Source organism: Seriola aureovittata, chromosome 5 (assembly GCF_021018895.1).
Source record: "Seriola aureovittata isolate HTS-2021-v1 ecotype China chromosome 5, ASM2101889v1, whole genome shotgun sequence".
In the NCBI taxonomy this organism is placed as follows: Eukaryota; Metazoa; Chordata; class Actinopteri; order Carangiformes; family Carangidae; genus Seriola; species Seriola aureovittata.
In genome coordinates, this window is record NC_079368.1 from 18,689,497 (window position 1) to 18,712,774 (window position 23,278).

General features: G+C 39.9%; 1 long non-coding RNA gene across 1 annotated transcript in view; it reads right to left on the minus strand.

Annotated features, from left to right (window-relative positions):
• LOC130169073 (uncharacterized) overlaps nt 1-17,501 on the minus strand; it is a 74,876-nt gene extending 57,375 nt beyond the window's left edge. The window contains exons 1-3 of the long non-coding RNA XR_008827786.1: nt 17,425-17,501; nt 16,992-17,044; nt 14,912-15,009 (exon numbers count right to left, since the gene is read on the minus strand). This is a non-coding gene — a long non-coding RNA (uncharacterized LOC130169073). The remainder of the gene's footprint in view (nt 1-14,911; nt 15,010-16,991; nt 17,045-17,424) is intronic.
• Nucleotides 17,502-23,278: the final 5,777 nt, after the last annotated feature.

A 23,278-nucleotide genomic window follows, 5' to 3' on the forward strand; every position in this document is an offset into this window, starting at 1 on the left:
CGGTGAACTCTGCTCCGTCACATGATTAAGATATACTGTAGCTGTATTGTTTGTTTGTTTGAACAAAAGCAGGGTTGTTTCTCAATTATGTTTTGATTCTTCTGTTTATGAGAAAAGATGCAAATTCGTCATTTGTCTCCACAGGGGCAAAGGTGAGGCTGCACAATTTGTATTTGCCATTTTATGCTACACTGTTGTCCAGCTGTGTGGTAAGAATTAACAGATCTCAAAGTGTACTGAAACTATCCCAAACTGAAGGATGTTTACGGTCAAAGCACTACCTGCCAAACAGAAATTACTTTCAGCAGTAATGACCAGAAAAAAATATCCATTTTGTTTTATGATTAACACACTATACAGCACACTGTATTGCGAGTAAGGAATAGCGTGCAATTTCTCTATGTCTCTATGCTTTGACTTATTTTTTGCTGTATTCTTGGTCTACCTAGCTGAAAAGCTTGATGCTTGCCTTCTGTCTTTCTGCTCTATATACATTCAGTGACCAGAAAAAAAACAAAACACAAAACAAGAGACTGACTTTAGCACTTCAGCAGAGGAAACAAGGTTCCTATAGCAACCTGGTGTTCAAAATGTAGGCTTTAGTATATCATGCACGGTCAAGGCGGATGGTGCCAATATCCGAGTATTATGTTGGAAAAAAACTCCTTGAAATTGTTTCGTATGAATGTTCCTTGAAGTGTTTCTTGCGCGTCTTTGTACTGTAGCAGGATGTAAAGTCTTGTCAGAAGAGAAATCGTCTCTTTTACTGCATGTGGTATTCAGTGGCGGAGGTCAAAATGATGGCTGGAGGACAATTAAGCTTTGTGTATAGGCTGTTTGTTTTGTTGCATCAGTGTCATCTTTCAAAGTCTTATGTACACTGTCTTGATATTTTTGTGGTTATATTCCGTCATGCAAGATTCCCAACGAGGCAGCAAAAGTTTCAGTCTTTCCTTCATCCATTCCTTTCAAGATAAATAATGGCTACATCCTTTGGAGGATAGGGTTCTGCCGTAGACTACGAAGGCTAAACTGAAATGAGACAGTCTGGCCTGTGGAGGATTTCCGCTTTGCATCATGAATTGTATCCACCTTTATCGTTGTGTCACAAAGCGCCGCTGCTGTCACAGAGCAACCTTTAGTTTTTTTTTAAGGCTGTTCGTTTTTTTAAACAGTTGTACCATTAGTGCTTGAACTGAGCTGAATAGTCACATTTAAAAAGTGTAATCCATCCATTACCAGCGTGCAATTAACCTTGGGATAGTTCAAGCAATGAAGGATCCATCCGTTGGAACCTTCGTTGTCCAGGAAAAGGAGGACTTGGTCTTCAAATGCAGCCTCTGAAGGACATGCCCCCTGAACTGGAACAAAGCTAATGTCAATGGGGGAATGAATCTGGACTCTGGAATCTGGAAGTTGAGCTTTGATGTCAAGGTTTTGAACCCCAGATACTAAAAGGGCCAAATATCTACCACATTTATCTACCATGAGCTGCCTGTCATTCGGCCGTCTTTACCACCTACCCCCTTCCCACATTAAGTTACAGAAAAGGAATGGGTGGTCTTTTGCAGGGGCAGAGGCTCCGTTTTTCTGGTCACTGAGCGTTTATTTCTTTAAAAAAAAAAAAAGAAAAAGAAAAAAAAAGAGACCCTTTTTTGGTTTTGTATTGTTTTTTGTAGAGAGTATTGAATCAATGGAAAAAAAAGTTGTGGTTGTGTTTATGCTTTTTAAAAAAAACTGTCAAGCTCAATTCTGTCTTGCCTTTGTATCAAGAGATATTTCAATGTGCCCATACTGTGAGAGGGTGCACTTATGTTCTTGTGAACAGCAAAATGTCAAAAAAAAAAATACTGGTCTTAACTTATTAACAATAAAGTACTAAAAATCTCTCTCTGGCACAGCAATTGATTCAATGAGCGGGAAGAGAACAATCCAAAGAAACTGTGCAACACGCTGCATTTCACAGTAATTAGTTTCTTATATATAATCGTTCAGCAACTGCTGATTAATCAATGATCCATCTTAACTCTTTCGACTCCGGTCACCTAGTGAGAGAGTCAGAGGACACAGAGCTTTGTTGAGACTTTTCCAAAGGTCATTTACTTTTTATCAGACAAAAGTGAATATTGAATTGAAAATGTAGTCTGCAAACATCTGAACTCTACAAGTTGTTCGCACTTTGTTTCTGTTTTTTAGTGAAGACGTGAATCTAGAGCTATGCAATTTGTATATGACGAAGATTTGATTTTCTTCATTCTTTATCACCTAATCTGCTAATTCAGGGGCTTTTCATTTCAAAGCACTTACTGCACAAATATTCTGCAAAAAATAATTTGTTAAAAAGTAGCTTCAACTAAGAAATACTTAATTTTACATGTTGTTGGCCAATTGTTCTGTAGATGGGAGACACTTAGTTTAGTTAGCTGATTCACAGAAACTGACATGCTCAACTGCAGATTACCAACAGGACATGTGAGATGTTGATGCAGATTATGGCTGATTGCCATCTGGCTATTTTCTAAAAAACTGGTGCAGGTGTGAAGTGCTGTGTGTTAATTATGCAACACACGCATCCAGATGGATTTTAAGAAGGAGAGGAGGAAGGAAGGGATTGTTGGTACAGCTTCTTGAGGGATGATGATTCAATGAAAAGGGGCTTCACATAGAGAGGCATCTGCTGCAGCAGACACAAAGTACAGCTGGTGCAAAAGGGAAAAAAAAAAATTCAATATCCTTTTTCCATTTTTTTTTTTTTTTTTTTTTTTTATATGCACAGCACTTCAAATTTCCCATGGCTTTCTAAAAGGGTACTGAAAGGTTTTATTGTCACTGACAGCTGAGTGTTTGTACAATGTAAATAAAGTCCTACTAAAATGATTTAATGAGCCTGGTAATGACATTATTCAAGACTAGATTTAAAAAAACAAACAAACAATCAGGCAGAGGAATAGAGGGGATTCAAAACCTGGATCACTGGCTGTCAAGGTGCAGCCGAAGAAAACAGAATATCAATGTGTCAATATTAATCTCTTACAGGTTTAAAACTCAACAAATTCTAGACTTGTAAGTATAGAAACTGCTGCTGAGTTGCTCAACTGCTGTAACATATTCAGTATATATTATATATTTTCATTCTAAATCACAATAAAGCTTTTGTTTAGGTGGTGTCAAGAGGATTGTAAGATTAAGCTCCAGACGGACTAAGAGTGGGGATACAAAATGACATGGAGTATTTTCAATCTGACAACACAACAGGAAGGAGGAAACATCTGTACTGGTGCTGATGATTAATCTGATTTTCATCGTCATCGCAATGTGAACATGTGCAATAAACACATCGCAAAAGACTGGCTGAAACGCAATGAATTAGAAAAAATAATTCTATTTACACACAATATACAAGTTTTTCAAGGCGCAGCGCCTGAGCCAAAGGTTAAGCTAATAGTAAACAAGCTAAAAGGAAAACTTTGTGTGTAGACTGCCGCTTAATTTGCCACAAACTTGCGTGTTCGTCAATGCATGACTGCCGTCTAGACATCAATCAATACATCTTAAGTGTCAATATGACAACTTTGACTATTTCATTTGTTTTTATTAACTCTCCACATGACATACGCCTGAGTGATGATCAGATCTTAAAGTGCTTAAAATGTATATAAATATCAGATGGATTATGTCAACTGTGGATATTTTATTTAATCTGGGGAGAAACAGTAGCGGGCCGTTGTTCTGGTGGCTCTGGCAGCACTACACCTGTGGGATATGTTAACGTTACGTTACCGAATGAGCGAGAGAGAAAGAGGAGTGACCAAAAGGGCACGTCTTCGCTCACTGACTCCAGAAGTTTTATTCACCACTATATAAAGCAGCAGGATCAGAACCTGAACTAAACGACGTGTTCTGTGCGTCTGTCCATCTCTTCGGAGTGTGTGCGCTCACGTGTTGCAAGTGTCGGTTATAGACGTTAAACTGTGGCAGGCAAATTCAATTTAGAATTAATTTCACCTGGGCCACATTGAAGGACCAACTACTCGACTGACGTCCTCTGACGCAGTCCGATTAGTCCTGCCACAGTTTCATAGGCCCGTCCAGACCTGCTGTTAACATTAACATCGTCTCGGGTGATCCGATCACTAAGTGGACAGCTCTCAGTTCGTCAGTTCACACCTGGCATGCGTCTCCACATGCGTCTCGATTGACCACTTGTGATCGGATCTCTTTATATGTAAATGAACAGATATGTGTTGTTTTTAGCCAATCGACAGACGGGTCTGTTGTTAATGTACTTGTGTCAAGCGGCAACCTCCGTGGCTGAAAAATGAATTCAACACAGAAGGACCAAAAACTGCAGTTCTTTGAATGGCCACTTGAGTCTGGCTCCAGAAGCGAGTCAATCCCCATAGACTCCCATGTTACAATGCACCAACTTTACAGCGGAAATAAAAATGTTTACAGCCTGGTACAAAAACAGTTTTGGTCTCAACAGCTAATTTCCTCCTTCATGACAACTGTAGGGGGGGGGGGGGTTATATAACTAACTCGTTTAAATTTTGTTTAAAAAGACTCGGCTCAACAGTCAGTGCGGCAGCTCGTCAGAAACCGATGGGCGACCTCACTATTTTCTAAAAAACTGGTAAAGTCCATCTTTATTTTCAGTCTATGGCGTGTGTGAAAGCGAGCGAGTGAGTGAGAGAGAGCGAGCGGGGCGCTATAAAGCGGGGAATAGAGATCCAATCACAAGTGGTCAATCGAGACGCATGAGGAGACGCATTTTAAAGTCAGGTGTGAACTGACGCACTTAGAGCTGTCCCCTTGTGATTGGATCACTGAAGACGCATGTTAATACTAGTGCTGACCAATTCAGCTTATTTTCATTGTCATCGCGATATGAACATGTGCAATAAACACGTCGCAAAAAAGATTTTAACGGCACTACTACTCTTACCGATACTGCTTATCGATCTGGTACTTTAACGGTACTCTTATCGATACTTTTTGAGGAAGTAAAAAAAACTTGATGCAAACACAGCACGTTGTCACAAGTTTGACAAATGTTTTGTTTGTTCAGCTCTAGTAAAGCAGAGCAACACTTTGGACCGTTTGGTTCTCTCCGCCATCGTTATCCATCTAAAGGTAAGCTACGAGCTTGAACTGGTGTGTGTGTGTAACCTGAACAACAGACCCGCCCCCCTGCCCTCCGCTCACACACACAGCAGGCAGAGTTCTGTGACATTAGCTGAAATATACATTCACAGACGGATATTTGACGGAGTTTGTGAAATAAATGTGCAAGATAATGTTTATCTAGCGGAGAAAAAAAAAAAAAAGACGCGACTGCTCCAGTACCGACAACAGAACCGTCAAGGTCGGACCTTATTGATACTGCAGTCTTGAATAATGAAGCCCCCGGGGCCCATTCAATACCAGGGCTCAGTATCCATCCCTATCCACCGCGGTTTGTTTTACACCAGCGCGCCACAGTTAACCTCATAGTGAGCTTTTATAAACAAGCTAAAAGAAAAACTTTCTGTGTCTAGACAGCAGCATCATTTGCCACAAACTTTTATAAACTTATAACTGCAGTCCGACACAGCAGCCCCCCCCCCACAGCAAAGTGTTCTGTGCACTTGTCCATCTCTTCGGAGTGTGTGTGCTCGCATGTTGCAAGCGTCAGTTAAAGCGGTTATATACGTTAAACTGTGGCAGGCAAATTCAATTCTGGATCAATTTAATATTAAAACTAATAAGTAATTACATTAATGGGAAAACAAGACAAATATTGGCTTGACATTTGCAAAGACATGAGCAATCAACCATGGTTTTAATTATCGTCGATCACTGATACCATCGTCCACCAGCACAACCCTAGTGTGAACGCACCCAAGATGCATTGAGAACACATTTGAGATCTGATCCCTCAGACCACATTGGGAGGTGGTCTGGGCCACATGTTGTCCACATTCCTTTAGCAGTGTGAACGCAAACGCGTCCTGGGCCACATTGAAGGACCAACTACTCGACTGACGTCCTCTGACGCAGTCCGATTAGTCCTGCCACAGTTTCATAGGCTCCGTCCAGACCTGCTGTTAACATCGTCTCGGGTGATCCGATCACTAAGTGGACAGCTCTCAGTTCGTCAGTTCACACCTGGCTCTAACATGCGTCTCCACATGCGTCTCGATTGACCACTTGTGATCGGATCTCTTTATATGTAAATTAACAGGTATGTGTTGTTTTTAGCCAATCGACAGACGGGTCTGTTGTTAATGTGCTTGTGCGTGTGTCAAGCAGCAACCTCTGTGGCTGAAAAATGAATTCAACACAAAAGTACCAAAAAACTGCAGTTCTTTGAATGGCCACTTCAGTCTGGCTCCAGAAGCGAGCCAATCCCCATAGACTCCCATGTTACAATGCACCAGCTTTAAAGCGGAAACCGATGGGCGACATCACTATTTTCTAAAAAACTGGTTACGTCCATCTTTATCTTCAGTCTATTGCGTGTGTGAAAGCGAGCGAGTGAGAGCGAGTGAGAAAGAGAGAGCGAGTGGGGCGCTATAAAGCTGGGAGTAGAGATCCAATCACAAGTGGTCAATCGAGACACATGAGGAGACGCATTTTAAAGTCAGGTGTGAACTGACGCACTTAGAGCTGTCCCCTTGTGATTGGATCACTGAAGACGCATGTTAATACTAGTGCTGACCAATTCAGCTTATTTTCATTGTCATCGCGATATGAACATGTGCAATAAACACGTCGCAATAGACTGTCTGAAACGCGATGAATTAGAAAAAACAATTTTATTTACACACGCCACGCCTGCAGGGTTTTCAAGGCAGCGCCTGAGCCAAATGAACCAGTAAAAAACCCACCGCGCTTTGTTGTCGGCTGCAGCCTCACACTCACACACAGCAGACAGCACAGGGGCGGACAAGACTTAAACACCAAGAAAAGCTACATATTTGCCACAAACTTTTATAAACTTACAGCTGCAGTCTGAGACAGCAGAGGGAGGAGGACGAAGGAGATGACCGATAGTGACCTTTGTCTGATTTTCATTCAGCTTCGCTGTATATATACACTTCAATATTTGTTTATTTATAAAAAAAAAAAAAAAATATATATATATATATATATATATATATATATTTAATATCTCCATTGTAAAACTGAATAGTGTCATCGCACATCACAAATTTTCCTCCTATCGTGCAGGCCTAATCTGTATAACATCCAATGCCTTGAAATTAAAATAATTACTGGTTATTTCCTCCATATTTTACCAAAAAAAGGAATCATACAAATCACACAAATCACACAGGTCAATGAAGTGCTATTTTTTCCATTTACTTTGTCTCATTTATAAGCCTCGAGATACTAACAAAATTATTTGTGCCTCTCTGTTTCACTGATCACAATTTATGAAAGAGAGATCAATCTTCCGTTAGCTGTTTTAATCACAATAGAGTTCTTAAAAAGCAATAGCTCATGATAGCACAGGATTAAGAGGAGACACGGTGTCATACCACCACCCACATGAGCTGATAATCAGCTGGTTTCACCAGCTACACATGCAATCATCTAACATAGAAATGAATAGCAAGGCAGCTAACTGATATTCAGCTGCTGTAGTACAAAGTGAAAACACACCACTCACCATCTTTCAAACATCCATGATCTGGATATCTAAATTCATGTGCTATTATTTAACCTATTATTATTATTATTATATTATTATTATTATTATTATTATTATATTACTTAACCATTTTCCAGCCATGTAGTACATCATTGGTGCTGAAATGATTAGTTGATTAATTTAACCTTTACAGCCATCGACTGTGTTATTGTTAATAATTATGTTTCTTTTTTTGTCAATTATCAAGCAGCTGAACAAGTCTCCAGCTATGCAGCTAGCAGCTACATGGGGCTATACTGTGCGACTGTCAGAATGCTAACATGCTCACAATGCTAACATGCTGATGTTTAGCAGGTAAAATGTTTCACCAAGATGTTCACCATCTTAGTGTAGCTTGTTAGCATGCAAATACTGCTTAATTAGCACGAAACACAAAGTGCAGCCAAGGCTGATGGGAATGTCATTTTACAGGTATTTAGTCACAAACCAAAATATTGGACAGTTTGACCTGATGAGTGAGTGACAGTGCTGTGTCGAGATATTTCAGTGGTGAAACGACGCTGTCACCACATTATCAAAGATGTCAAACTACAAACTACTACTTTTAAACTACAAAAATCACTACAAGAGCCCCCTTACATTACACTGCCACAAACAGCAGAAATAGTGGACCCTCATCTGGTTCTGCACACACTGCACTGGATGTAGTGGGCACCGTCCAGATGTGAACATTTTCATCCCTTTGCACTGACTGGGTGATTTCTCCTCATAACATTGAAGGGTATCTGTGTATTATTTTCAAGAGGAATTATAAAAAAGATGCAGACAGCTCACTGGTCCTCATTAATTTCTAAAAATATATTAATATTTATTAAAGATAATTGAGCAATTCATTATTAATGTAAATATATTCTTTAACTGCAACTCTTGCCACCATCTGTGCACATAACACCGATGAACAGTGCTGAGCCATGCTGATAAGCCCTTTGTTTTGTCTGCCCTTCCGAATGTAAATTGTCTGTGAGCATAGAAGCTGTGGTGAATAGAGCCATTACAGTGCGGCCTAATTACCATAATTCACAACTTTTCTGAAAAACAATGAAGACAACTTGATCAGATGGAACAAATTCACAGGATGCATTGAATTCAATAAAAATGGGTATAATAACGCAGATAACAATGCAGGTCTTCTTCAAAACAAGTGCCCAGGACACGCACTCAATTTAAAAAAAAAATATGAAATTTAAGCCTTAAATTTCATATTTTGGGGTTTTATAAAGTTTTCTTGACAAAACAAGCAATATGAAGATGTCAGGTAAGGATGGGCATTTTCATCACTTCAGATAATAAACTAAAAATATTCATTTAGAAATAATTGAGAAATTGTTCATAAAAATAATCCCTAGCTGCAGCCCTTGTCGCTGAGTGCATTGATGAACAGTGCTGAGCCATGATGTAAGTGCCCCCCCCCCCCAAAAAAAAAAACCCAACACATTTCTGTCTCGCCTTCCCAATGTGAAGTGGCCGTCTGTCTGGGCATAGAAACTGTGGTGAATAGAGCCATTACACTCTAATTACCATAATACTCTGCCTGAAATAACATTATTCTGCCTAGGTGGATTTAAAATCCCCAGACACTGAGAATACAGCGGTGTGGCCTTTGCCCACCTGGTGCCTCAGTGACAACGACAGATGCCATTTGTCAGGAGCAGGAGAATGGAATCAATCTGGCTTTGTCTTTCTGTGTTAGCATGTTCTCTGCCTGCAAAGGTTTTCCTCTGGGTGCTCCCGTTTCCCTCCAGTCCAAAGACGTGCAGGTAAGAACTGCCATGTGTCCAAAGTGTACTCTGCTTGATGCCGAATTGATCCTGAGGGGAACATGAATGTCGGAGCCAAATATCATGACAATCCATCTAACAGATGTTGAGACATTTCATTTAAAACCACAAATGTTAACTTTAAGCTGGTACAAGAGGAAAAGTCAGGATTCTTCTTCCAGGTAATAATTTCATCATTGATTTCTCCAGTAAACTAGATTTTGCCTGCTACAAAGTGGTGGCCTGCTGTCCCTGCAGTCATGCTAGCAGCTGATTTTCTTGGTTGTATTCTCATTAGTATATGTTGGCCTGGATAGTCTAAATTGCTGCACTGCCTTTGTATAATGAATCAGCTAAGTAGCGCACATCTAACGGCCAGTTCCTGAGGCTGACCTTGGAGAGGCCGTGCTTTCAAACAGACACTAAAAACTGAAGAAGGATTTCTTTTTGTTGGCCCAACATCAACACATCCCTATTTGTTGGTATTAGACTCCTATGTGCCGCAGAAGCTACTACAGCCACTTTTTTAACTTGTCACAAAACACCTGAGGCGAATATGTCAGCACGACACCACAGAATACAACCATCAACTGCATTATAAACCACACTTTATTAGAGTCTGCCATTCCCTGTTGCTGCTTGAATCAAAGCACACTGCTGAGGAGGAGAGAAAGCTGCTGCCACGAGTCAACCGGCTTCCCTGGGGGGCGAGTGTCGGGGAGAGGCAGCAGCTAACAGTGCTGGATGTTCAGATACTGCAGAGATGCCCATCAACTGGGATCGTGCTTTGAGAGAAATTCCACTTATCATGTATTTTCCAATATGATTATTAGTGTTGGGTCCAGAAGGAGCACGTTTGGTTATTAACTAAGAATTCTGAATATCACTGAAAAATCATTGATTTACAACTTTAAATTATTAACCAGTATTATTATGGTAATTAATATTAATTAATAAAGCGGGGCACCACCCCGAAACCGGGAACAACAACCAGACCAGTTTATAGTCTCATAACCTTAATAGTTCACTCCGAGTACTCGGTCTCTGGGATCAGTGACCGCGAGTATCTAATGAAGGATTAAGTTCGAGCTCAGACCCTAAATCAGTCACGGATCACAATAAACAGACACAATAATGACCAAAAGAGCTTCTCTTTAACCTACTGTGTGTGTGTGTGTGTGTGTGTGTGTGTGTGAGTGAGTGAGTGAGTGAGTGAGTGAGTGAGTGAGTGAGTGAGTGAGTGAGTGAGTGAGTGAGTGAGTGAGTGAGTGAGAGAGAGAGAGAGAGAGATGGCAGACGTGATCTGTGACGATCGCGTCCCGCAGGATCCAAGATGGCAGACGGGTCGGAGGGTGTTACACCACGTGAGCCAAAATGGTGGACGGAATTATGTCTTGGGTAGGGTCGGGTCCTCACCACACGTGTCTGACGGTGGAGAGACGTCGAATATATATATGTACATATATATGATGTCAGGAGAGATCGTTGATCTGCGTCTCTTTTTGGATCCGTAGTTTTGTGTTTAGTTAAACACGGGGGGGGGGGATTTTGTACTGTATATAAATTAACATTCTTGAGCAGCAAACTGCAATAGCATTGTTTTTAACAAGTCATTAATGGTTGGTTTTAATCATTACCTCATGTATAATTTAGTTAACTGTTTGCGGGCCCCAGGCTGCTAGCATACACAACACACCTGGGGCAACAACAGATGAAACTGTCTGTGATGGACTGTCACTAGATGTTTCAACAGACTGCTCTTGTGAGACATGCAAAAGACACGTTGCACCTGTGGCGACGAGCGCAACCGCACTTTTGAATGTTTCGTTCTCTCTGCCCCTGTCACTAATAACAGGGTCTGTGTGTGTGTGTGTGTGTGTGTGTGTGTGTGTGTGTGTGTGTGTGTGTGTGTGTTGCAGCAGTATGTAAGAGAGCTGCCCCTGCTCCTCCCACACACAGGCTCTGAGAAAGAGATAAGGATATCTATTTTCTTTGTTTCTCCAGTGACGAGACCAGTCTTTAATAATTTACTAGGAGCACGTTCAATACCGGCTTTTGGTGCCCAGTTTATGTACTAGATAACAGGAATTGCTGTTTTGCTTAACAAATCAGTGATTCTGAAACATTTTCCAGCAGATCTAATGATGAAGCATCCCTAAACATCTGTGTAATTGTCTGCAACTTGGTAAATTTTGTGCAAAACAATCGTTCTACACAGTAAGAGACCAGCAAAGATCTGCCTGACTGGAAACAGTCCGACTGTTTGGAGCAGCATACTGATGAACAGTAGGAATTCTGCATGAGAAACTGAGAAATGTCTATAGACATCTAAGAGTTTAAGAATACTTTGAGTTGCAAATCAAACATTATACGAGTTTATGTAAAATAAGTAATCACTGGATATGAGCCAAGCAGCCTGTGTTATATCCCACAAGCTACTGTGCGACTTTGAGGCTATAAAAAGGGATAAATTCAGCTACAGCTTTAGCGTCACTGTGTAATTATCTATTCCAACATATAATGATACTTTTTCTTTAGGCTAAGATTAGTGGCTGCAAGGAGCACACATGACTTAGCTGTGGGATTATATACTGTCGACAATTAACCACACGAATCTACAGTCGGGGGCGATGTCACCCTCACAGCAGGTACACACTACGCACATAAATTCACTCCATCTGCAGCAGTTACACATGTTCCTGGTCTGTTCTTGGGACTAGATACTAGAATATCAAGTTGGTTCACTCTTCCTATGTCAGAACCATGTAAGGATTGAGGAATTTGTCTTAATTTTCTGCAGGTGGAGGAGTGAGCAGCATGTTTCGCGTATGCTCCTTCAGGCTCATACTGCTTGCTTTCTCCACTTGCAGATAATGTGTCCAATATCAAGAAGTTTGAAGTTTTTGGCACGTAATAATACCTATATTCAGTTTTGTTGACTTGTGGTCATAAAAAACTCATTTAGCTCATATTACAATGTTCCCCAAAAACAAAAACATGATGTATAAAACTACCAACCCCTCAGTAGAGTACAATGTATGGCTCTGTTCACTGGGACTTAATGCTAGATTAATTCCTTAGCTGGTATATCTGACAAACTATTAGCAACATCTAAGTTTATAAAAAGGATCGGCTCTGGAAAGTCTAAGGCTTTATCTGAATTCTCTGCTTCTTTAATATATAAAATCTCCATGATATCAGATGGAATCACACTCGGTAGTTTTAGAATACGCAAGTCCTCAATCAAAACTTTATTCTATGCAGGTACAATAAGTGACAGGTATGTACGCAAGATATCCCAGAAAGTGAGATTCACGCTTTGTCTTTTGTTTTTCTCCTCCAGGTCTCTGTGTTGCATGTTCTGAGACAGAGAATTACAACACTGACCTTCACAAATGTCCTTTTGAAATTTGTGCTGCCCGTTTATTGCTTGGCCTCACATGATGCATTATGGGGCTGTCTCTCTAAACACAAAGGTAATAACAATTTTCATATAACCTCTGACCTGTGGAGGTATTAGGAACACCATACCAACACTGGGTAAAGCCTCCCTTCTCTCTCCAAACGGCCTCAGTTCTTTAAAGCATGGATTCGACTGGAAGCTGGAAACAGTCATTTGAGACTCTGCTCCATGTTCACATGATTGCATCACATAATTTCTGCATATTTGTCAGTCTGGCTATTTTCCTCTGATTTCTCTCATCAACAAGGCATTTTTTTTTTTTTTTTTTTGCTTGTGGCTCCATTCTGAGTAAAAACAATCAAAAAAATCAATGAGATCACAGTTTTCTCGACGCTCACTGCTTCATTAGGTGTAATTTAAACTTGCAGACATGTCATCAGCACTGAGATAAGGTAATTAACCCTGTTCGTACCCGCCCAATCCACAATGAGACAATCATTTAATGAGAGAACCGTCCAAAAAAAAAAAAAAAAAAAAAAAAAAAAAAGCTGTGAAACATAATTGGCTCCTATGTTCCCAGATGTTCATCTGACTATAAAGATACGACAGAGAAGATGCAGATTTTTTTATTCCACCTCCTGTCGTGTTAAGTCTTTTTTTTTTTTTTTCCCTTTGCCAGAGAATAAATCCTTGTTTTCTCGTCTTTTCCATTTATATTCTCAACACCTGTCCTTCTTGAATATGTCTGAACATCTCGTTGTGAATATAATGAATGAAGAATGATTTGCTCTCTTGATAGATACCATTGTGAATACACTGATTTGTCCTAATTAGGGCCTGGGAAGAGTACAACAAAAGATTTTGTGAGTGCTCAACCACGCATGGACTCACTCACATCTCTATGCTGAGTTTTAAGCCGAATGATGAAATCTTGAGGGACTGAGTGGTGGGAAACTTACAGTAATAGATGACATCCTGATGCCCCAAGATACCAAGTGACCTGATAAAACCTTTGCAGTATTTAAGTCTTTTTGTCAAATTTCATTATTTCAGAAACCAACAGGAACAGCTGCTGTTTCTGGAATCCATACATCTTACAGTGATCAAACCATTGGCAACACAATAAAAATTAAAAAAATATATATAAATACCAATTAGCAGGAAATTACATGACCGCCCTGCCAATCTATGTAATGGATGTTGTGCATACTTTTGTTTGGCAGATTCTCTCCTTCTCATTTATTTTTCCTTTACATCGATTGTCAGAATAAATGGCTGTGTAGGATGCAGGTGGTCACTGTACGTGGAACAAACAAGAGATTCTGCTAAAGATGTGATTCATTATGCTAAAATACATTACAATTTACAAGAGGAAGCTATAGCTTTTGTGGGAAGAGGGGGGTGAAATACCAACAAACAAGAACAACCAGCAAAACTTTCCACTTACAGCCAAAGACTCTCTCAGACAGTTTCCTCGGCATTTTGTTTCTATTTTTCTCAAATTTTGGAAAGGCAAATCCCACTCACACCACTGGTACTTTTTTTCTATTCACCAAGCAAATGAAGATTCAAGCCATCAAACAAAACAGTCGCGTTTCAGACAAAAAAAAAAAAACCTTCCAACAATGCTCGAAATACCTCAGCAGAGTAACCTGCTCGACATGGATTGGGAGAAAAACGTGTACAATACAAAGCGATCACAAAACAGCAGCTCTGTAACAGCTATGGAAGTAACCGAATATATAATATGTCATATATATCATATAATGAAATTACAATTTATGATTGCAGGTTTTTTATCTACAGCAAAGTGCTTTCACCAACAGCCACTCACAATACCCAAACTAATATTTCAGAAACACAAAAGTTAAAGACAAAGACTGTGTTGTGATTTCAGAAAAAACACAGACTGGCGTAGTTTGAATAATTTTTGCTGTGAGCTAATGCACTTATCTACAGCTCCAGTCAAATACACCCACAATTAAATACTAAGACAAAACAATTCAAGCAAGAAAATTAAATAACCAATTTAAAATTGGTAACATTTATTCATACCTAATCTGACGCAGCCTGGAGGTTGATGATCTTTCTTTAGACAACTTCTGTTGCTGCAGAAGGTTCTGGTCAGGTCATAAGAACGTTGGTCCAGTCGCCTGCAAAGACATAAACTAGTTACAAAAAACATCACATCCTCTGCACTGACGACTATTTGGTACTCGTCGACTGAATGATGAGGGAAGAATGCAGTGTTCTGAATGTACTAACAAGCAGTCAAGCTAACAAGTTGCACTTGGGCTACATATTGTTATATATTGCTGAAATAAGGCAGATGGCTTTTGTTTTTGTTTTTCCTTTTGTCGCTTCTCGTCATTCACAGAAATCATTTTACAGGACATCTCGTACGTGACCAAGAAAAAAAAAAGTGTTTCTTTGTGTTACTCATTTAAAAGAAAAACCTGATGAGAGCAGAAAAAGGCTTCATGACTTTAAACGTTACATCTAAATTCAATGATCCTGAGGTAGCAAGCAAATGTGTTAATTGAAGAAGCGCTCATCTCAGTTTCAGAAGATAAATGGGATGAGTCTGAATTGTGTGACATTAGCACACTAGTACTTTTTGTTTCACAATAAAAACATTTTCAAACCATCATTTTATTCCACTCCAACGCAATAAAAAACAGTAAACTTTAATGAAATGAAATATCAACCTTAAAAGGAAAAAGAGCAGAGGTACTACAGTATGTTTAAAGAGTGACTTATTTACACCAGAGGTTTTCTCCTTCAGAAGCCCCCAAAAAACAATTCATATCCATTCCCTCACTCCCCCACCCGGCAGGACACGCCCTCCAGTTCGACAGTCATCCACAAACTAAATTGATAATGAAACAAGATAAACAAGTTTATAAGGAAATCATGTTTTACTATGACTGGAAACGTTTTTTCAGGATGTGCAGAAACTGTTGCCCTTTGTCAGCGGAATGGCTGCTGCCCTAGTTTTCACTTAAATCTTTTGGGGCATGTCTTGAATTGTTATAATATCACCATATCAAAAGAACGTCACTTTGCATATTTTAACAGCACTCGTATACTACAACCTTTGAAAGGTTAGCCCCAGTTTGCACTAAAATGAAATGTAGATCAAGCTGAAACAAGCAAATTATGATGGCAGAGTATTCAGAACCCAACTCGGCCACAGAGAGAAAGAGAGAGAGAGAGAGAGAGAAATCTATAAAGCCCAGTTTGGAATATTTGAATCAGTAGATGACAAAAAAAATTGCATTTAAATGACCCTATACAAGTAGTTATGACTTTTGTTGTATTAGTTTGACTTTGTAAAGGACATAATGTGCTAAGTTATGTATTTGAATGGTTTGAAACCGTGTATTTTTGTTTTGTTTTTTTTAAAAGGAGGAATAATTTTTGGGTAATTTTGACAGTCCTACCTCTCATGTATTAACATACATTCAAGTCACAAGGTAACCACTGGTTTCGCTAAAAGATAAATTCACTTTTGATGCCTGAAAATCCCAGAAGGTTATCTTAAACCAGACTGTCACTAGAATCCTAAAAACACTCTTCTCAAGTGTGCACCTGTTTCTGAATCAAAACAAAAGATGGCAGCCCAAAAATCTCTATTCATCTTTTTTCAAGTACATAGTTAGAAGAGTCCTTTGTGATTCTGAAAATATCACCACAACAGCGGTATGAGTTTTTCAAACGACCTTCTGGGTTTTCTAATCACCAGTTAATTGTGTTGAGTGTTACCTCTGTGACCCAGATGTGTGCTCAAACATCACGGGCACAAACTGGGGCTTGGGGAACATATAATTTTCCATCACTGAAAATCATGAATTACGGATTTCAAAGTTTTCCAGTATGTGCACAAACTGTCACCCTTTAACACTTGAAGAAAACTTGAACCTTTTCCTGATTAATGACAGCTGCTTCACATTTTTCGTATTTTAACACACACACACACACGCACACACACACACACACACGCACACACACACACACACACACACACACTATAAATCTTTTCAGGGGTACACCATAATCATTTAAGGGCAGCCTACAGCTAACAGTACTGAACTTTTATATAAAGTAACAGACAGGTGTGAAAAGCTGAACTCACCAGTCATGTAACTAGGTCCATCAATGCATCTCACTTGTTAGCTAGTCTGTGATCTGTATGAGGAGACAGAGAAGCATAATGTGATAACTTCAGGTGCACTGATCTCCCACAGTCCGTCTCTGTTGTGTGGTTGCCCTCTTTAGTTATCCGTTACCAGTTACCAAGCCATTAACCAAGTTAAGTTCATTTACACCCGACACTTCCGGCACCAGAGCAGGGCTACTGAGAACCGAGAACATGCTAGCATGCTAATAACAAGCTACAGCTAACTACATACAAGACAGTACAACACGAAACTCATGAATATTTCTTTTTTTCTAATCAACAAAAAACAAGCTCGACCTACCAAAGTAAACCTGCATGAAATTATGGCTATCACACTCAAATTTCTCAAATTAATCGATTATAAATGAGTAAATTTGGAAATACTCACGAAGTAATTAAATGATCCAGCTCAGGTGTATCTTGCCTTCTCGCCGCAAGTTCGTTTGTTCGTTTCTGACATGCGCAGTAAGAGACTGCGCAGAAAGGGTGCACTTTTAATTCCACCCCGCGTACGCCGAAACTCCGTGTACTCCCTATTCAATTGTATTAAACGAGTGATTTACTAGAATAATAAATACATGATAAACTGTCTGAATACATTAATGGCAGCAAAAAATAAGTATAACTAAAGCAACTGACATTCCCAATGTACAGTAACTTAAAATGTACAGTAAAAGTGACATTTCTCAGCTGTATAATCGATTCTCTATTGAACAAACCTTTACAATACAACTAGAAGAACATACTTGTGTCATGTTTCAGTCTCTTTCCCTCTGTGCTATTCATACAGTGCACTCCTGTTGTTGTTACCTTGGTTCGTACTTCAGCTATACTTACCTGTTGTCTGTTGCCATTAAAGTGACCTGGCTGCACCAGGCTGCACCAGGCTGCACCAGGCTGCCTGTGTGTATATGCTCCAACCACCAGCTATTAATAACATGTCCAACCTTGGAAATTTGAATTCATGTTATTTCATATAAAAATGTCATGGCTATCAAATTGAAATAAGTCTTTTTGGAAATATATTAAATTATCTTTTGTCCATTGTTTTTATGTATAATTTGATTTCTTTTCCATTTTAGCGACCTAAATCACTTTTATTATGTGCAGTCTCATTCAGTAAATCATCTTTTTCAAAGAGTAGTAGATTTTGACTCATGTTGCACTATCTGGTGCAAACAGTCATTCAATCAGACTTAATCAGTATAGCACTTTTCATGCAAACAACCAAAACATTACCCACACCTCCCCCCAAAATCATCATGCACCAAGCAAACATGGAGTGCATCACAGGATTATCACTACTTCTACAAAACCCCCTACATTATTGCAAACCCCATTTAATGCATCAGGAGTAAGCAGAGCTTCATAAGATGGCTCACCACAGTTCATCTAATAACTCAGATTATAGAGAAGCTATATGCTGCAGGGTACAGCGAGGGGAGCAGTGAGGCTGAATTAATGGACTGCATGAATAAGCACCAGCTCTAGTGGTGTGCAGTCTGAGCAGCCATGCACGCAGAATCCACAACACAGCTGATACTCCAATGTAGACTGTGCCATTCAGGTCCAGCAGAGTTTACACCCACTCACTCACTATCCAGTCACTTTGAATAGTGTTGGTTCACAAGGGAAACAGTTGCTTGGCCAAAAATCACGTACTGAAACACGGTTGTTTCCTAGCAAGCGTGGTTATGTTGATTTGCAGGTCAGAAGATGCTCAGTGAAGCGCTGAGCTTAATGGAAAGCTGGTTACAGGAGTCTGTTTCAATAGCAGTTAATGTCTATACTTCATGCGCTTCATAGTCATTTAAATGCTGTTGAAGCAACGGTTTTCAACTTTGATGTTTTAAATCTATTTCTGTCCAACCAAATCAAACTCGGTTTTAACCTGGACAGCTGGACATTTAAAAAAAAAAGCCTCACACGCTGTTGTTGCTGAGCAAAAATAAATCTCTTTCTGGAGAAGTCCTGGAGAAGAGATGAGGAAATAAAATGACCTGCAGACAAAAAATATAAGGACGATGACACAATGTGCTACAAAATCAGAAAACAGAAATACAATTTAAAAAAGTATGAAACATATCTCTAATACAATCAAGTAAAGATTTTATCACAGAAAAAAATAATCAAGATTCAAATAAACCCCATGACATCGACAGCCACAAGAGTTTCTGCAGGAATGATTTGAATTCACAAGAACAAGAAATTTTAAGATGAAAATCATCACATCAAAGTTAACTGGATTAGGGGTGAGTAGTTGTTGAAAACTGATTTGTTTAATATGGAAATGCATGAGCTTGATTCAATAGCAGGAAGCAATGATACAATTAAAGAGAATCATTTTTTTCTTTAACTTATTTTCATTGTTTTGAATTTAATTTTGCTTCATATGATCTTATTTCACATGTAGAAGAGCATAAGTACGGACACAGCTGTACAGAGGGAACAGGCCATAACAACCAGAGATGATCAGTGCAGAGGAAACAGTGAATTCTCACAGCTAAACAGCGTGGGACTGTGTGGAACAGCTGTATTGTGTATTTCTTTCCTGAAACAGACGATCCAATAATGTCGCCCAGTGCAGTGTGCAAAGCAGCTACTGTGTGTGGAGTAGCTGCTTTGCACATGTGCGGAGGTGTGAAAGAAGGCAGGGCTCGAACAACACTGCTGAACAGAAACATTAGTGCAGTGAACAACCCACATGCAGCGAGGGTCGCAACCCTTCATTCTCCCACCACAGTGGGAGACCACGGTTCACCCTCACTGAGCATGAGAGTCAAATCAAGAGATCCCAGTCTCCTGAGCGCTGAGAGGCATCACCAGGCAGTTTCTATCTTATCTATTGTTTCTAAACAAATCAGTTTAAACTCTGACAATGAAAATCCACACTCGAGCACTTGGGGAACGTTATCAGGTTGTGTTACTGAAGAGCTGTAATTTATTTTTACAGGCCAAAGCATGAAATTTGTCAGTTCCCACTGAATGAAAATGAATTTATTTGCTACAGTAAATGTTGATGGATGAGGGATATGAATAGCTAACAACCCCTGAGGTGTCTGTGTCTGCAGCCACACCTTTTGCATTGCACTGTGGTCCACTGAGGCTACTGCGTGTAGAGAAATAGACTAACTGCCACTTGCATGATAGATTTGTCGCTGTGTCGTGTGGTTACAAGACAGTATACAGATTTTCACCATAACCATTGTGATACATTCAGAAATGCACCTGAGTTCGTATGAAATATGTTTTCTATTAACACCCAACACCTGCAGAGTCCCAGATGTGTCCTGGAGTGTGTGGGGCAGATCGCAAATTAGCACCAAGAGACAAAGCCAATTTATGGAGCGTGGTGAGGCAGAGGCAGCTGAAATTATTTTGTAATGTTAGATTGTCAAAGTTCCTGTGAGTTTAAAGGGAATGATGTCAGGTACGTCGGGGATATCGGTGTTTGTGTGTGAGAGAGAGCCAGGTATGTTAGTTACTGTCAGTCATAGTAGTGATAAAACATTTGAACATAATAAAACTGCACATGTGCACCAGCTTCAACAATTGAACTATGTGTGTGTGTCTATGTGTGTCCCTGTACTTGTATTGTTGTTACAACTAACCCACCAGACTCTTGCAGCTAGCTTACCTTACAGCTAACAGCTAAAACATTAGCACTGACAACTTGCAAGAAAGATATCCACATAAACACACAATAAACATGATTTAGGTTTGGAGCCGTCAGTCTGTTCTTTCAGCAAACAAAGGACAAACACTCATCACACCATCAACGACTTTGTTCCACCAAGAGTTTGTCACAAAAAGCCTTGCATGTCTTCCAGGCCAAGCTATCTCATCGAAAAATGTTGGCAAGCTCGCGCTCAATCAGACAAGCTCACACAATCAGAGACAGTCATGCAAAGCTTCACACTGGCTGATCCCACTTGGCAGCCTGCCACAGGGACGGACTGCTACTTTAACTGTGCACAGTCGGAAAAAAAATGTCAATACGAAAACATTCATCTGCTCTGAGTGAATGCATAGAGTTACCACAGCAACAATGAAATCACCCGTGAATGTTTTTTTTTGGTTTGTTTCAGAATGACACAGCTCTTGTGTCATGTTGCTGATTTCAGATCTGTGATGTGCAGCCCAGCACACCTGTGACAGATACTGCTCTCTGCAACACACACGCACCTGAAAACACACATTTCTACTGTGACGATTTACTTCTCCAGGCAGCAACAGACAGAAAATATCTACACATTTGAAATAAAACACTTTAAAGGCCTGCACAAACAAACTATTTCCTACTAAGTTTAGAGATGTTTTGCTTCTGTCACATGACTGCAAGAGTCTATTTCTGTTTTTCTCTCTTGAAGTGGGAAAAAAGTTAGAAAAAAGGAAGATCATGACTCGGGGCTTTAAAGAACATTTTTAACGTCAGCTACTGCAAACAAGCTGAAAAGTCTCCGCTGAATGTTTGTATGTATGGCCAGAAGTATGTGGACACCAAGAGTTGGTGTGGGCAGGTACCTGCACCACTATCGGCAGTCTTCAACCAAAACACAAACAAACAAACAAAAACACAACAAACAACTGCTATTTCCTGCATTTATACACGTGTGCAGGGGCGGAGGGGAAATCAAATTCAGCCCCAAACGACGTGGACTGGTTCATCTGGAGACACTGTCATGTGTAGCCTAGTGTAACAAGAATTGTGTAGTAAACAAAGGTTAAATACATGAATTGACAACACTGATACATAATTTATATTTATATAATTTTGTAATGTTATAGTCAAATTCTTCTTTAAGCAATTCAATTACAGTGACAGTACAGTACAGCAGTAAATACAGGACCAGATAGACTATCTGCCTTCACTGAGTGTTTCTGTAGTGAAATCCTGTAGATCTGCGCTGATCACACACACTTTGGGGACTTTAAGTGCCACATTAGAATTTCTGGTGAAACCGGAGAAGAGAACGAAGCTTTACAACATTATCCTGCTAAATAAACTCAGACTAACTTCCTGTGGTCTTCTGCCTACTGCTTATACTGTAAAACTCGACTGGTGTTTACACTGGACTTAGTGGGAGCTGTGGTCCTGAGTCTTCCCTGCTGTCTGCAGAGTTTCAGTAGATCTTTTCTCGGAGCTGTTCACCCACACGTTTACATGTTTTTAACTCAATTATTCATATAAAGCGAGTCAGCAGCAGCCCAGTGTTTAAACGATGATAAAGATGCAAACACAAACGTAAACAGTAAGTGGACAGCCTCCTCGACACAGCTCTCTCTCTCAGTGGCCTCTCTGCCTGTGCACATGTATAATGAGCAGTTATAATGAGCATTTGTCTGTGCCTTCCAAAACTGCCATCAATCACTGTTTCATGACGTGACAGTGCTATAAAGTGTGGTGAGCTTCAGGCACAAGAAAGACTTGGTTTAGGTTTAAAGAAAGATCTGTGAAGACAGTCTTTTTCCATAGCAATGGTGAAATAGAGAAAAAGTTAATCCATGGAAACATCTATGGATCATTAATCAACTGTCCTTACTTAAAATGTTTCTTAAATCCATTGGTAGTTAATGTTTTACCAAAGGGAGCTGTCCTTTATTTCATTATCTTGGTTTGATGGAATTAATTTTAACAGCCTGTGTCGTGTTTTCAGGCTGAGTACAGCTCCAACACTCTCCATCAATCACATGGTCAACTGGAGCGCATACCTCCGCCAAACTATCCCAACAAATTGTACAAACTCAAAGATGTCAACACCGTAAGTGTGACATCAAGATCCAAAACATTATTTCCTGAGAAATTGACAAAAATGTGGAGAAACGCCCTGTCCTCCAATGTTACAGAAAGAGATTAAAAGTTCCTGGATCTGCCCCTCTAACTGGACCGCCACCAATATTTGACGGTTTCATCTCTGGCCTACGACCCATCCCTCCACCAAGTTGGATGCAAATTGGTTCAATACTTTCTGTGTAATCCTGCTGACGAAACAAACAAACAAACAAACAAACCCACAGACATGGGTGAAAATGAAGCCTTTGTTCACGGGGACATTGTTCTGGTGAAACAGGAAATAACTCTGTCGGGTCATCCACTAACCCCTGACTTCTCCTGGCCACACGCTGAAGTGTCCTTGAGAAACACTATGGACTCTGATTGCCCCCAATGTGAAGGTCAGTGTTTTGAATGGGTTCATTTACCGGTTGGGGACACAGCATTGTCTGGAACTGTCTGATCAATT